Source organism: Muntiacus reevesi, chromosome 19 (assembly GCF_963930625.1).
Source record: "Muntiacus reevesi chromosome 19, mMunRee1.1, whole genome shotgun sequence".
Lineage (NCBI taxonomy): Eukaryota > Metazoa > Chordata > Mammalia > Artiodactyla > Cervidae > Muntiacus > Muntiacus reevesi.
The window spans coordinates 823,983-841,267 of NC_089267.1; the positions used below are offsets into that span (position 1 = coordinate 823,983).

At 37.3% G+C, this 17,285-nt stretch overlaps 1 protein-coding gene and 1 pseudogene across 5 annotated transcripts in view; one reads left to right on the top strand and one right to left on the bottom strand.

Moving 5' to 3' along the window:
* PHF3 (PHD finger protein 3) overlaps nt 1-17,285 on the top strand; it is a 91,432-nt gene that overhangs the window by 33,381 nt on the left and 40,766 nt on the right. The window lies entirely within an intron of this gene.
* On the bottom strand, nt 6,352-7,597 carry LOC136150815 (HAUS augmin-like complex subunit 3; annotated as a pseudogene).

A 17,285-nucleotide genomic window follows, 5' to 3' on the forward strand; every position in this document is an offset into this window, starting at 1 on the left:
ATGGTAGATTTAAGTTCTAGTTTTTTAAGAAATTTCTATACTGTTTTCCATAATGGTTGTATCAATTTACGTTCAACTAACAGTGCAAGAAGGTTCCCTTTTCTCCTTATCCTCTCCAGCATTTATTGTTTGTAGGTTTTTTGATGATTGCCTTTCTGACTGATGTTGATTTGCATTTCTCTAGTAGTTAGTGTTATGGAACATCTTTTCATGTGTTTATCGGCCATGTGCATGTCTTTGAAGAAATGTCTGTTTAAGTCTTCTGCCCATTTTTTGATTGGGCTGTTTGTTTTACTGATATTAAGCTGTATGAGCTGCTTATGTATTTTGGAGAGTAATCCTTTGTCATTTGCTTCCTTTGCAGTTATTTTCTCCCATTCTGAGGGTTGTCTTGTGTATTGTTTCCTTTGCTGTGAAAAATGTCTATGTTTATTAGGTTATGTTGATTTTTTTTTTTCCCCCTCCTTTTCTCTAGGAAGTGGGTCACAGAGGCCTTTGCTGTGGTCTATGTCAGAGTGTACTGTCTATGATTTCCTCTAAGAGCTGTATAGTTTCTGGTCTTATGTTTAATTCTTTAATCCATTTTGAGTTTATTTTTGTTTATGGTGTTAGGAAGTGTTCTCTTCAGTTTTTTACATGTAGCTGTCTAGTTTTCCCAGAGTTCTTATTGAAGAGGTTTTCTTTTCTTCATTGTATATTCTTGCCTCCTTTTTCAAAGATAAGGTGCACATAGGTGTGTAGGTTTATCTCTGGGCTTTCTGTCTTGTTCCATTCTTCTGTATTTCTGTTTTTGTGTTCAGTAGCATACTGTCTTGATGACTGTAGCTTTGTCATGTAGTGTAAAGTCAGGAGAGTTGATTGCTACAGCTCCATTTTTCTTTCTCAAGTTTGTTTTTGCTATTTGGGTTCTTTGTCTTTCCATATGGGTCTCCTGGTGGCTCAGCTGGTAAAGAATCCACCTGCAATGCAGGAGACCTGGGTTCGATCCCTGGGTCAGGAAGATCCCCTGGAGAAGGGAATAGCAACCCACTCCAGTATTTTCGCCTAGAGGATTCCATAGATAGAGGAGCCTGGTGGGCTACAGGCCATGGGGTTGTGAGACACTGTAAAAATTTTAATAGTCATTTCCCATTTCATTAAAATTACTGCAAGCAGTCTGTTTAAAAGTTTTTTAAAATATATGTAGAAAGAGCTACTATGATGACATCGTTAAGTATTGCAGAATGCTGAAGGCAAACAAATGCCATGTAAGGTATCAACTATTTTCATTTTATGAAATTATTTTCTCTCATGAAGCTAGCAAGGAATCATGTCAGTTTGATTAAATTTTGGTAAAGTTTAATTTCTTTTTAGTTTTTAGCTCACAATACATAGTAATATTTTCTCTCTGGACACAGATTGATTTTGTATGCACCCTTTTTGGTCTTCTTAGGACACCACTGGCAAATGTATACTTAAGTCTAATGAAAGCTGTTATACAGGTGTCTGTTGAAAGAAATAGTAATGCATTTTATTTAGAGGCAGTACTGTTTGAATATATAATGACTATTTCTTCATACCTTTCCCCCAAAGTGTTTTACCAAATGTTTTGTTAAGTGTTTTCTTTGCTTGACAAACTTTAAACTTCATTAAGAATGGAGGAACTCCTAGTAAAATGTCAATATTTGTAGCTCATTCAGGTCACAATCCTTGACCTCACCTTGGTGTCTTACATGTATTTTTCTTTTGCTTAATTTTTCTTACCTTTTTCTTTAAGATGTTACCTTCTATTGTATATCTTTTTAAAAGCCACTTTATATCTTTTTTGAAAAAAGATGGACTATAAATCAATTATATGCTGTTTAGATATCTAATTAAGGACATACTTTCATCTTGGTCTTTTTTTGTCCTGAAACTTTGTATTTTGAAAACTGAAGACATACTGAAGCGAAGAATAGTAGAATATATACATGTTTACCCATCACCAAGATTCACCTCTTAATGTTTTGTTGTATTTTATGCATCCATTTATCAATTTACTTATTTATCCAGTTTTTCTACCCAATTAGTTTAACTTCACCATGTATTTCCAGAAAAAGGATTTCTACATAGCAATGTCATAACTATAGTGAAAAAATAGTTTCCAAAAATCTCATACATACCCATATTCAAATTTGCCATTTGTCCCCAGAATACCATTTTCACTTGATTTGTTCACATCAATATACAGTCAAGGTCCTAGTCTTTAGTTCCATTTCTGAGGCCTCCCACACACTTTTCCAGTGATACTGACTTTGAAGAGATAAGACCAAAAATGTCTGTATGGATTATCCCAAGTTTTGGATTGTGTGTGTGTGTGTGTGTGTGTGTGTGTGAGAGAGAGAGAGAGAGAGAGAGAGAGATCAGTTGACTTGTTCCTTTATTTCTTCAATTTCCTGTAAATTGTAAGTTAGGTTTTAAATAAGCTTGATGAGATTCAGGTTAAATGTAATTTGGCAGGACTCATGGATGAAACTATGTAGTTGATATTACATCACAATAGAAGGTTTACACTGTTTAGTTTTGATGTTAAGTGTTGTTGCTGGATTAAGGTGGTGGCAGCCAAAGTTCTCCATCCTAAATATTTGGGTTATTAGCAAGTAATTTGTAGGGGTATAACTTTGCAGTATGGGACTATTTAGTTCCTCAGATAGCCTTTATGGTTTTGTGCATCCATTGATGGTATTTGGTGGAATCAGTTACAGCAAATGATGATTTTCTAGTTCTTTTACATTTTTTGTTGTTATTGCCATTCTTCTGGTTAAGACAAGTTTCTCCCCTATTTTTTCTAGGTTTAAGGCTTAACATTGATAGAAATGTTTTTAATCAAGTTTGACACAAGTCACAGGAAAATTGTCAAATGACTTTGACTAATGGGAAAGCAATGTTGTCTTTAATATGGAAATATTCATATGATATTTTAGGAAAATAGTTATTGCTTGTAAAAAATTTCCAAAGGAGCAGATAGTTTTAAAGCCATTTTTTAACTATTTTGGATGGGTTATTTTCTAAAATAATTAATAGCTCTTCCTTTTTAAAAGACAATAGAATGTGCATAATTTAACTGTTGATTGCATTATCCTAGGAAATAAATTATTATATCATTCATTTTTGGGGGCTTCCCAGGTGGCTCAGTGGTAAAGACTCCACCTGCCAATGCAGGAGACTGCAGTTTAATCCCCGGGTCGGGAAGATCCTCTGGAGAAGGAAATGCAACCCATTCTAGTATTCTTGCCTGAGAAATCCCATGGACAGAGGAGACTGGTGGGCTGCAGTTCATTGGGTCACAAAAGAGTCAAACACAACTTAGTGACTGAGCACACCATCATTAGTGTTATCCTTAGGCATTGTGTTAGTAGGTGGGGCTTTCACTTCCTACATTAATTGGATCTGAGACAAATACACCTGGAATATTTTTTTTAATGGTTTACTTCTCTTTTTTTATATAATGTCTGTGGACCTCAGTGTATCTTTCTCAGACATACGGTGTATTCTGTCCATCTAATTTGAGAGTCCAGGAAACAGATTACTAGAAATATATGAAATAAATGTAAGATTGTGCATGTTTATGAATAAAGGTGTCTTATAAATGTAACATGTGGCAGAAATAAACTTTAGTAGTTTTCCTCTAAGGACTTCTGTTTACTTGATTTTCCTTAGAAAGGGTTCTAGAATTAGAATTTTAGCTAAAATGAACTTGGTAAAAGATGTCTCAGTCCATTACTACTCACAGGAGCCCAGAGGGGCTATTGAAGATAACAAAGTATTTACTGATGCAAACCTATATTGTAGAATGGAATGAGATATATATTTTATGTTGTATAGTTGCTTGAGGCTAAATATGTAAAATATTAATTCATTTTTTACTCATTATGACTCTTAACCTAGGTATATGTAAGTTTATATACTACAGTTATGTTTATTAGAATTCATTTCTTATATTTTCCAGGTTATAACAATTCTCTTGGGTGTTCTAAATTTATTGCATATTAATACTCTTTCTTTAAGTTTTTAAAAATTTTCAATTTTTCGGTACAAGTGACATATAAAGTTGTATAGCATTTTAAATGCATATCTTGGTGATTTGATATACATTATTAAAGAATTCTTTCCCTCTAGTTAATTAGTACATCCATCATCTCATATACTTATCTCTGTGTGTGTGTGTATGGTAAGAACATTTAAGTTTGTTTCATACTATATAATTGAAAGCAGTTTCAGTTATACAATAGAGTGCTATTGAATATAGTCACCATCCATGCTTTTACAGTAGCTCCTTAGACTTTAATCATTAAAGCTGAAAGTTTGTACCCTTTTGCCAACCTCAGTCTCATTATTTCCCCTGGGAAACTACCTTTTTACTCTTTTTGTCTTAAGTTTGACCTTTTTTTAGATTCCACATGTAAGTGATAGCTGTGTAATATTTGTATTTTCTTTGTCTGGATTATTTCACTTACCACAATGCCTTCAGGGTCCATCCGTGTCATCCCTAATGGCAGGGTTTCTTCTTTCTCATGACTGATTAATATTCTGCAGAGTATATATTCCACATCTTTATCTAGTCAGCCTTTGTTAGATGAGGTTGTTTCTGTATTTTAGCTGTTGTAACTAATGCTGCAATGGATGTGGGAGTGCAGATCTCTCTCCAATATCCTGTTTTCATCTCCTTTGGATATACACCCAGGAGTGAAATTGCATCATCATATGGTAGTTCTAAATGCATGCATGTTCAGTCACGTCTTACTCTTTGCGACCCCATGAACTCTAGCTTGCCAGGCTCCTCTTTCCATGGGATTATCCTGGCAAGAATACTGGAGTGAGTTGTCAATTCCTCCTCTAGGATATCTTCCTAACCCAGGGATAGAACCCGCGTCGCCTGCATTGTCAGGTGGATTCTTTGCTGCTGAGCCGGTAAAGAATCTGCCTGCAATGCAGGAGTTGTGGCAGAAGCCATGGATTCTATCCCTGAATTGGGAAGATCCCCTGGAGAAGGAAATGCAATGCACATGAATATTCTTGCCTGGAAGATCCCATGGATAAAGGAGTCTGGCAAGCTCGAGTCCATGGGGTCGCCAAAGAGTCAGGCACGCCTTCCTGACTAAAATAACAACATGGTATTTCTATTTTTAGTATTTTGGGGAACTTCTATAGCTATTGCAGCAGTTTACATTCCTGCCAACAGTACAAATGTACTTTTTCTTTACATCCTTTACAACACTTATATTTCTCCTTTTTTTTTGAAGATAACCTTTCTGACAGTTATGAGGTGGTATTTCATTGTGGTTTTTAGTTGCATTTCCCAGATGATTAGGGATTGCTCACACCTTTTCATGTATTTATTGGCCATTTATTTGTATGTCTCCTTTGGTAAAATGTCTGTTTAGTGCTTCACTCATTTTTGAATTGGGTTGTTTTCTTGCTGTTGAGTTGAATGAATTCTTCATGTTTTTGATACTAACCTCTTAGCAGCTGTAGGATATGTTCTGTAGGTTGCCTTTTCATTTTATTAATGGTTTCCTTTGTTGTGCAGAAGCTTTTTAGTTTGATGTAGTCACACTTGTTTATTTTTGCTTTTGTTAGCTTTTGCTTTTGGTGTCAAATCCAAAAAATTACTGCCAAGATCAGTATCAGGGAGCTTTTTCTCTTATGTTTTCTTCCAGGAGGTTTTATGGTTTCATGTCTTACGTTCATGTCTTTAACTCATTTTGTGGTGCTTTTTGTGTGTGGTATAAGATAGTGGTCTTGTTTCATCCTTTACATGAGCTATTCAGTTTTCCCAACACCACTTATTGAAGAGACTACTATTTTGTGTATTCTTGATAATTAATGACTATGTATGCGTGAATTTGTTTCTGGGTTCTCAGTTCTGTTCTGTTGATCAGTGTGCTTGCTTTGACTGTTTTATGGTATGATGGTTATATGGTATGTATGATATAGTTTGAAAATGGTATAGCTTGAAAACAGGAAGTATGATGTCTCCAGTTTTGTTCTTCTTTCTCAAGATTGCTTTGGCTATTCAGGGTCTTTTGTGGTTCCATACAAATTTAGGATTGCCTATTCTATTTATGTGAAAGAGACATTGGAATTTTGTTAGGAACTGCATTGAATCTGTAGATTGTTTTGGGCATGTTATTAATAGATATTTTGTTGTTCAGTTGCTCAGTCATGTCTGACTCTTTGTGACCCCCATGGACTGTAGACCACCAACCTCCTCTGCCCATGTAATTTCCCAAGCAAGAATACTGGAGTAGGTTGCCATTTCCTTTTCCATTATTAACTATGTTGTTCTCAAAATACATAAAACATTAAAATGTAGCACATGCAGTGAAAATTTCATTTTTGGTAAATTTCAGTCTTCAAAACCATTAGCTTTAATCTTTGGTTTTCTAAATTCTTGACAGTCTCTTTCAGATAATCTTCATCTTTTAAAAAATATACATATAATTCTCTTTCCACTTGATGCAGTTTCTTTTAGTTTTCACATCAGCAAGAATATCAATAAGAAGATGATTTAGCTTGTTTAGTTAAATTCAACCTAGTGAAACTGCTCCATTAACTCTGTTCCAGCATCCACTTACAGGTATATATCCAAAAGGAATGAAAACAGGGACTTGAATACTTGTACAACAATGTTCACAGCAGTATTGTACCCAACAGCCAAAAGTTGTAAACAACTCAAGTGTCTGATCACTAAGCAAAAGTTGATTTTCTCCTTGATACAAAGCATCACAGAGCATGTCCACATCATTATTTAGTTTGGACAGAAAGAATATTCCTGAGGCGATGCTGCCAACTGTTGTTGGACCAAAGAAACATCCTGTTTTAGTTTCTCAGCCACTTCTCCAGATTTCCAGATTTCCTTTTCTCCTATTTTCTCCTTCTAAAGTTGATAAAGCCGGTGAGTAGAATAATCCTTGCTATCACTGGTATTCCTAGGATTTATCTGCTGAGATACTGATGGATCTGTTAGTATTTTCAGTCACTGCTGGGGCGTCAAATTGCTTTGCTTAAGCACTTGAACCAAGTTTTCAAGCAGACAATTCATGTCCTAATGCTTTCTCAATTCAGTTTCATGTGATAATTGTACATGTTCAAATGATGCCTTTTGCTTTATCAGCTGATTTAAAAATAACTTTTGTATTGCTGTGTAATAGTCTTGTTTACTCTGCAGATCAAATTTCCCTTTCCAACTGGCATCTTCAATAACTGGATTTTCTTTTACCATAGCAGGCAAAATTTTGTCTTTTATATGAATGATTTGTTTGTCAAGTATCAGAACTTCAGTGTTCAAGCTAGAAATTTGGACACCCAGATTATCTTTGCCAAGAGCCTTGCTAGTGAGACTGTGAAGATTCTTCTCTGCCCATTTTGTACTTGATTTCAGGCTCAAATTATTTGCTTCCAAGTGAATTAACTGATGTTGAGCACAAATGTATGTCAGCTGCAATCCATAGCTGCCCAGAAGACTTTTGTTGATAGTAGTATACACAACATTAAGTAGAATATAAACCCCGTGAGGGCAGGAATTTGTCACTGTTTTCTGATATATCTGTAATTCCTGTAACAGCAGCCGAAACATACAGTGAGTGTTCAGTCCTAAGCACAGCTTGGATAAACAAATGCATGAATATATAAAAAAATTCAAGGTTTCCAAATTTTTATCTCAAGAGATTAGAGCCACCTTATTATAAATCTGACTCCAATCAAGAAGTTACCATGAGTAAACAAAAGAAACAGAATAACAAATCTCTATAGCACCATTCAGGTTTGACCTAAATCAAGTCCCTTGATTATACAGTGGAAGTGAGAAATAGATTTAGATAGACAGAGTTCCTGATGAACTATGGACAGAGGTTCGTGACATTGTACAGGAGACAGGGATCAACCATCCCCAAGAAAAATGCAAAAAAGCAAAATGGCTGTCGGAGGAGGCCTTACAAATAGCTATAAAAAGAAGAAAAGTGAAAAGCAAAGGAGAAAAGGAAAGATATATCCACTTGAAAGCAGAGTTACAAAGAATAGCAAGGAGAGACAAGAAAGTCTTCTTCAGCGATCAGTGCGAAGAAATAGAGGAAAATAACAGAATAGGAAAGACTAGAGATCTCTTCAAGAAAATTAGAAGTACCAAGGGAACATTTCATGCAGAGATGGGCACAATAAAGGACAGAAATGCTATGGACCTAACAGAAGCAGAAGATATTAAGAAGAGGTGGCAAGAATACACAGAAGTACAAAATAGATCTTCACAATCCAGATAATCACGATGGTGTGATCACTCACACCTAGAGCCAGACATCCTGGAATGTGAAGTCAAGTGGGCCTTAGGAAGCATCACTACGAACAAAGCTAGTGGAGGTGATGGAATTCCAGTTGAGCTATTTCAAATCCTAAACGATGATGCTGTGAAAGTGCTGCACTCAATGTGCCACCAAATTTGGAAAATACTCAGCAGTGGCCACAGGACTGGAAAAGGTCAGTTTTCATTTCAGTCCTTAAGAGAGGCAATGCCAAAGAATGTTCAAACCATGACATGGTTGTCCTCATTGCACACACTAGGAAAGTAATCCTCAAAATTCTCCAAGCCAGGCTTTAACAGTACATGAACCCTGAACTTCTAGATGATCAAGCTGATTTTAGAAAAGGCAGAGGAACCAGAGATCAAATTGCCAACATCCTCTGGATCATCAAAAAAGCAAGAGAGTTCCAGAAAAACATCTGTTTCTGCTTTATTGACTATGCCAAAGCCTTTGACTGTGTGGATCACAATAAACTGTGGAAAATTCTTGAAGAGATGGGAATCCCAGAACACCTGACTTGGCTCTTAAGAAACCTGTATACATGTCAGGAATCAACAGTTAGAAGTGGATATGGAGCAACAGACTGGTTCCAAATAGGAAAAGGAGTACTTCAAGGCTGTATATTGTCACCCTGCTTATTTAACTTGCATGCAGAGTACATCTTGAGAAATGCTGGGCTGGAGGAAGCACAAGCTGGAATCAAGATTGCCGGCAGAAATATCAATAACCTCAGATATACTGATAACACCACTCTTATGACAGAAAGTGAAGAAGAACTAAAGAGTCTCTTGATGAAAGTGAAAGAGGAGAGTGAAAAAGTTGGCTTAAAGCTCAATATTCAGAAAACTAAGATCATGGCATCCAGTCCCATCTCTTCATGGCAAATAGGGAAACAGTGGGAACAGTGGCAGACTTTATTTTGGAGGGCTCCAAAATCACTGTAGATGGTGATTGCAACCATGAGATTAAAAGACGCTTACTCCTTGGAAGCAAAGTTATAACCAACCTAGACAGGATATTAAAAAGCAGAGTCATTACTTTCCCAAGGAAGGTCCGTCTAGTCAAGGCTATGATTTTTCCAGTAGTCATGTGTGGTTGTGAGAGTTGGAGTATCAAGAAAGCTGAGTGCCGAAGAATTGATGCTTTTGAACTGTGGTGTTGGAGAAGACTCTTGAGAGTCCCTTGGACTGCAAGGAGACGCAACCAGTCCATCCTAAAGGAAATCAGTCCTGAATATTCTTTGGAGGGACTGATGGTGAAGCTGAAATTTCAATACTTTGGCCACTTGATGTGAGAAACTGACTCACTGGAAAAGACCCTGATCCTGGGAAAGATTGAGGGTAGGAGGAGAAGGGGACGACAGAGAATGAGAGATTTGGATGGCATCACTGACTCAGTGGTCATGGGTTTGAGTAAACTACGGGAGTTGGTGATGGAGAGGGATGCCTGGCATCCTGCAGTCCATGGGGTCTCAAAGAGTCGGACATGACTGAGCAACTGAACTGAACTGAACGGAACTCCATATCACAGTAACATTGGCTAACTCCTTCCAGAACTCAGTAAGAGTGCTTAATAGTTTTTAAAAACCAGAGATTAGAAGGAAGTATCCCAACATCAAACAGCCAAACAACAGAAAAGCTACCTGCTCAGAAAGATATAATTAGTAATGCATCAGAGCTAAAGCCGCATTGCAACAGATGAATGTTACTGTGTAAAAGAAACTTTGACATTAAATAGAGATTGAAAACAATCTTAAGGGCACCAAAAAGAATAAAATACCCGGGAATTATATTTGAGTTTTGGTGCAGTTAGGTTATGTTTTCAATCTGCTGATGTTAATGGGAATTAAATTGGTTGCTCTAGGAGTTACAGACATATTTGTCACTGTGACAAATTCTTGCTCTTGTGGAGTTTATATTCTAAATTATTTAGTTTTGTGTATGATATCAGTAGAGTCTTGTCACGGGGTGCTATGGATTAAGGATGTTAATAACCCTTACATACTGAAAAATATGTAATCCTCCAAGAACTTTTTGCTTAGCCTCATTTGTCTCTGGTTTTCTTTTATGTTTGAATAAAAGCAAACAAAATATTATAGAATGAAGTGCCTTGTTGGGATATGGTTCATTGCAGTGTGAAAATAAATAAAGGTAAGATCCATATTATAGGAGAATTAGTCACCTTCTTTTCACCCAGATCCTGTTTTATGGTAACGTTCTCATTAAAATGCATTCCAAACGCCAGCAGCTTACAGCATGTGATTCCACAGTTGTAAGGTGTAATGATTTGGCAACAAGTGGTTGGTGCTCTTTGTTCATTTATGAGACTATTGTTGGGTGCCCATCATGTGCTGGAGGATACAGTTGTGTTCGAGACAAAATCCCTGTCCTGGAGCTTCCAAGTAGAATGTAAGGTGATAGAGACTGTCTGGTTAGTTGTATGGTGGCCAGGGCCATCTCAAAGAATTGGGCTGGTCTGTGTGTGGAGGTGACCCAAGAGAAGCAGTGTTCTTGGACACATGTAGTGGCCAGCCTTTTGAAGATCGTGGGTTCCTGGGTAAGGGAAGAACATTCCTAGTAGAGAAATAGCAAATGAAAAGTATACATTAATTTAAGTGATTGTTAGTTAATCCTTTTGTCAGATTAAAGTAATCCCATGTTAATAAGTAGTTCTACAGTTGACTTGAACAGTGTGATTTAGGGATGTCAGCCTTCAGCATTGCTTTCCATGTCAGAGGTTCCTTGCTGTCCATAGTTCCTCCGTATCTGTGATTTCAAGTACAGAGATTGAGCCAACCATGGGTCATGTGATGCTGAGTGTTTACAGTTGGAAAAAAAAGTTGTGAATAAGTGGACTCCCACAATTCAAACCTATATTATTCAAGGATCAATTATAGTATCTCCTCACATTGTGCTTATAGGAATACCTTAATATTTAGTTTTTCAGCCAAGTTGAGTCTGTAATTAGTGGATTATGTAAATAAACTGTAAGACAGTGATTTCCAAACAACCAAGGAGCAGATTCTGAAGCAACTGAATACTCCCCAGTACCCACTTAACACTCCAGTTTGTATTAATGGTGTTTACCTGGCTGCTCTTAAGTTTTCTGGAGTTGGCTGAGTTGGTGGCCAAGTGCCTCTTCTCTGTGCTTCTTAGAATTATGGAGTGGCGCTAATTCAACTGAAAAATTGTTATGTACATTTTGATATTTTCCTTAATTTCATAGTACATGTTGCCTGGTAGTTTAAAAATAAACAAAAACAAAAACCTTTGGTACATTTTTTTTGCCCTTATATCCTATACTTAGGTACATATTTGGATATTCATGAAATCAGATACTTAGGTATTTATGATATTAGGTTTTCATGTTTTCTGATTAGGTTTCCTTTTTTAAAAACTTAATTAACTAACTAATTTGACTGTGCTGGGTCTTAGTTGTGGCACATGGAATCTATTTCCTTCACCAGGAAACAAACCTGGGCCCCCTACATTGGGAGCATGAGTTTTAGCCTCTGGACAACCAGGAAAGTCCCATCTGATTAGGTTTCTATTTTCTGTATTTCATGCATATGATCTGTAATTAACATGATGGAATATCTCTTTTTCTCTGTGCTTGGTAGAAATCTGAAAGAGTCTCTTGTCAGATTCCTTAACAGTTGAATTTCAGTGTTAGCCACATATCATCGTTTATATTTATTCTTCAGTATAGTTGTCTTACCCCGTTCTTTTTGTCTGTTTACAACAAACTCCTGGAAAGAATTTTAGTGCTCTCGTCCCCAGTATCTCTCCTCCACATTCTGATTTTGCTCTCATCAGCTGCTCTGGGGTGCAAGCAGTGTCACTCTGCCAGGTGTGATTTTTGGTTCACCATTTTTGGTTATTCTCTCACCTTCCTGTCTTCCTGTCCGTTTCTTCTGATTCTCCTCTTCATCTTCTTGACCTCTAGGCACTGGAGTATTTCAGGGTTCAGATTTTAAGCATCTTCTCTATTTCTACTCACTTTTATAGTGATGTTGTATAATTTTATGAATTGAAAAGTGAAAATGAAAGTGAAGGTCGCTCACTTGTGTCCAACTCTTTGTGACCTCATGGACCCTGCCAGGCTCCTCTGTCCATGGAATTCTCCAGGCCAGAATACTGGAGTGGGTAGCCATTCCCTTCTCCAGGGGATCTTCCCAACCTAGGGATTGAACCCAGGTCTCCCTCATTGCAGGTGGATTCTTTACCCTCTCAGTCACTGGGGAAGCCCTAATTTTATGACTTAAAACACGCTTTATAATTCAGCTCTTAAATATATATACTCCAGACTCCTGTATTTACTTCTTTGGCTGTCTCTTAGGCATTTTAAGCTTAATGTCTAACACTGAACTCGTGGTACCTGCTTCCCCACCTCCCAGTTCTTGTACCACTTTATACCTACAGTCTCCCTGATTTCTAGAAATGTGAACTTCTTTTGAGTTGCTTAACAAAAAACATTGAAGTCATTTTTGTTTCTTTCATGTTCTGTATTCACTTGATCAGCAGATCCTGTTGACATTGTTTTCAGAATATATCCAGACCCTGGTATCTCATACATTCATTGCACTTTCTTCACTGCCACTGTGGTTTTAGTCACTACCATTTCTCATCTGGATTATTACTTTAGCCTGGAAGTGGTTTCCCTGCTTCTGCCTCTGAGGATTCTGTCCCATATGTTCTCAAAAGAGCATCTAGAGTAATCTTGGAGAGTCAGATCCTATCACCCTTTTATTCACAGTGCTCTGGTCACTTTCCATTTCACACAAAGGAAAAAACTAAAGTTCTCCTGGCCTATGAGACTGAGCCTAGCTTGCCCCTGTACCTTTCTATTTTTACCTGCTCTTCTCCCCGTTTTTGCTAATCTGGCCATGTAGAGTTGCCCCCATTCTTCTGTTCTTCCACCATCCTGGGCATGCTCCTGCCTCAGAGTCTAGGTACTTGATGTGCCTTCTAACTAGAAAGCTACTCCCTCAACTTCTTCTGCTTTTGCTGAAAATTCACCTTGACATTGCCATCCCCAAGCTTTCTCCTGGCCTGGAAGCTCTTGCGCAGGAGACAGCCAGTACCAGTATCCCCGGCTCTCCCTGGCCTCTCAGTTTAAAATTATAGGCCGCTGTTAGTTCCCTTCTTTGTACTCCCTGTTATTCTTCCCTTTTGTTTATACGCTATATATCTTTTTATTTGTCTCATCCTAGTTAAAAGGAAGTTTCATGGCAACAGTTTTTAAAATTTTTTCTGTTTTATGGAAAACATCAAAGCAGTGAGACTAGTATAATAAATGAACCCTCATCTACCTACCTGTTACTTATACAGTTAGTTAATAGTTCTTCTTTTTCCATTTAAACCCCACTCACTTCTCCTTCAGTACAGTTCAGTCACTCAGTCTTGTCCAACTCGTTTCGACCCCATGGACGGCAGCACGCCAGGCTTCAGTCCTCCTTCAGTTCAGTTCAGTTCAGTCGCTCAGTCGTGTCCGACTCTTTGATACCCCATGAATCACAGCACTCCAGGCCTCCCTGTCCATCACCAACACCCGGAGTTTACTCAAACTCATGCCCATTGAGTCGGTGATGCCATCCAGCCATCTCATCCCCTGTCGTCCCCTTCTCCTCCTGCCCCCAGTCCCTCCCAGTATCAGGGTCTTTTCCAATGAGTCAGCTCTTCACATGAGGTGGCCAAAGTACAGGAGTTTTCAGCTTCAGCATCAATCCTTCCAGTGAACACCCAGGACTGATCTCCTTTAGGATGGACTGGTTGGATCTCCTTGCAGTCCAAGGGACTCTCAAGAGTCTTCTCCAACACCACAGTTCAAAAGCATCAATTTTTTGGTGCTCAGCTTTCTTCCCCGTCCAACTCTCACATCCATACATGACCACTGGAAAAACCATAGCCTTGGCCAGATGGACCTTTGTTGACAAAGTAATGTCTCTGCTTTTTCATATGCTATCTAGGTTGGTCATAACTTTCCTTCCAAGGAGTAAGCGTCTTTTAATTTCGTGGCTGCAGTCACCATCTGCAGTGATTTTGGAGCCCCCCAAAATAAAGTCAGCCACTGTTTCCACTATTTCCACTGTTCCCCATCTATTTCCCATGAGGTGATGGGACCAGATGCCATGGTCTTATTTTTCTGAATGTTAAGCTTTAAGCCAACTTTTTCACTCTCCTCTTTCACTTTCATCAAGAGGCTTTTTAGTTCCTCTTCACTTTCTGCCATAAGGGTGGTGTCATCTGCACATCTGAGGTTGTTGATATTTCTCCCGGCAATGTTGATTCCAGCTTGTGCTTCTTCCAGCCCAGCATTTCTCATGACGTACTCTGCATATAAGTTAAATAAGCAGGGTGACAATATACAGCCTTGACATACTCCTTTTCCTATTTGGAACTTACCTCCCCTCAACCAAGATTATTTTGAAGAAGAGCTCAGAAATCATATAATTTCATCTGTAAATATTTCAGTATGTATTTCTAAAATAAAGAATTATTTATTTAAAAAAATAGCATCAGTATTATCCTGTCTAAAATAGATACTTTTAATATTTCCAAGTATGTAGTCAGTGTTCATTTATTTACCCAATTCCCACACATTTTTCTTTTTACGGTTTGAATTAGAATTGAAATAGGTCAATATATTCATATGTTCATTTGGTTGCTATGTGACTTTAGTATCTATCAGTCTGTGTAAACGCTTACCCCCCTTACTAGTACTAAATGGCCTCCCAGCTGACTCAGTGGTAAAGAATCCTCCTGCCAGTGCAGGAAGTGCAGGATCAATGGGTTCAATCTCTGGTTCAGGATGTTCCCCTGGAGAAGGAAATGCAACTCACTCCAATGTTCTTGCCTGGGAAATCCTATGTACAGAGGAGCGTGGAGGGCTATCGCCCATAGGGTCTCAAGGAATCAGACACAACTGAGCGACTGAGCATGCACACACGTTTCTGTTTCTAACCCCTTACTTCTTCACATTTAGCAAAGAAACCAGGTTGTTTGTCTTGAGAGAATTCTGTATCATTGGTATCTGGAATAATCTATGCCAGCATGTGATGCATAGTAGGTGCTCAGTATTTTTGAATGAATTACTATAAAGGTACATAATTTATGGTATTTTAGGATGGAATTAAAATGCTCAAATTTAGGAAATGATTGCCATCTCACTTTTATAATAACGTGATAGAATCATTTTGGCAATAGAAATTATTTTGACAGTTGGGGAGGGGTCATGGTGAAGGGTACTTAGGGCTACAGAAAATGGTTTGAAAAATATAGTATCTGCTAAGATATTATAATGGCTACTCTCTTATGTTTTCAGTCAAGCGTGCAGTCAAGCACTTGTTAGGATACTTTTTACAGTAGCCTTTCAGTGGAGGGAGATAATACCTACATTTTCTCAGTGAATTGAGGTTCACTGGGGGAAGCAGAAGGAAAGTGAGTGGGTGCTGAGCATTAATGTTTTTCTTCATAAATTTTATAGAATTAGGAACAACTCTTTAAAATTAGGTACATGTATAACTTTAAAAAGGAAAAATTTTAAAAGTGGCACCAGTGATTATGTATTTTTGGGGGAAATTCTTTTTGACAAAGTGTTTTTAATATGAGATGGATTAGAAAGTGTGAGTAAAAAGAAGGAGAAAGCTGCTTCCTGAAATAACTATCGTTGCATTTTGGTGTATCTTTTATTGGTATGTGTGTGAGAACATAAAGTTTGGGAAGCAGTTTTACCATGTGCACTTCTTTCCCTCATAATATGCCTTTAACATATTGAAGGCTCTAAAGATTTGCAGTGAATAAACTGTTTTAACTTCATTTAACCTAATGTCTTTTAGATTTGTTTGATAGAAACTCTTTCTGTGAAATATTAATCAGTTTTTCCCAAAGTGTGAATTGTTTGACAAAAATCGAAATACTTGTGCATGTTTAAATATAAGACTTTAGAATATGTTAAATTTCAATAGAAAGGATGAATAATTTAATCCTGTTGGAATAACTGAAGACAGTATTCTGAAGAAAAATTAACTTAGATTATGAGATAATACTAAAATAAGGTAAACGAGGAAAAATACTTGCATTAAATAGGTAATGAAGGTATTACAAAGAATTTGTATAAGTTCTTGAGGAAAAAACGCATTAAGACCAGCCTAGAGGAGATGGCTGAGCTAAAAAAAAACACAGAAAGGCAGTATGTATGTCAGGATTATAGTAACTGTGTTTCTTTTAAAAATCTGCAACTCAGTGCTAGCAAGTTCTTAACTGATAATTAATATGAAACTTTTTGCACTGTAAATTGTTTATACTCTGTCAAAAGTCATGTGATGAGATTGAAAAATAGTAGAATATGTAAATTTGCTTTCTTTGACTCAGTAAACTTGTGTTTTTAAATTTATCATAGAGAAGAAATTTTAGAGGGAAAAAAGATAGTAGCATTATTTATATTTTTAAAATTAGAAACATACCAATATTTAAAATGATAAATTCACCCCCAAATGACTCATTGTACATGTAACACACAAATTGATGATGTGTATAATGACGTGCACTCTCTTTGGAAGGAATGTGTGAATCATCCATAAAGGAAACACTTTCTGAAGGGAGGCCCTTAGAGGCTGGGTGGTTGTCTGCTGCTGTGTTAGAGGAGAAACCTGAGGGGGCTCTGTTAAGAGGATGTATCTGTGGAACTTTTTATATTACTTCAGATCACAAACTCTGAAATAGATACGTAACCTTTATTGTCATGACTTTGCAAAGAGACCATGCTCTTTCGGTTTTTCTCAAGTCTGATAATTAGGGCCAAGTTTCATAATAGAGGAGATAAGTTCCTAAGAAGCAGTGGAGTTTGACCTTTGTACTGCCAGCGTGAGTTGAGTTAAGTCTTGTCAGATGTGAAGTCTGCAGTACTGTGGTTCTCCCTTCTGTATGATGTAAAGTGACTTAAACTTATGCCAGTTTTGAGAAATTTAAT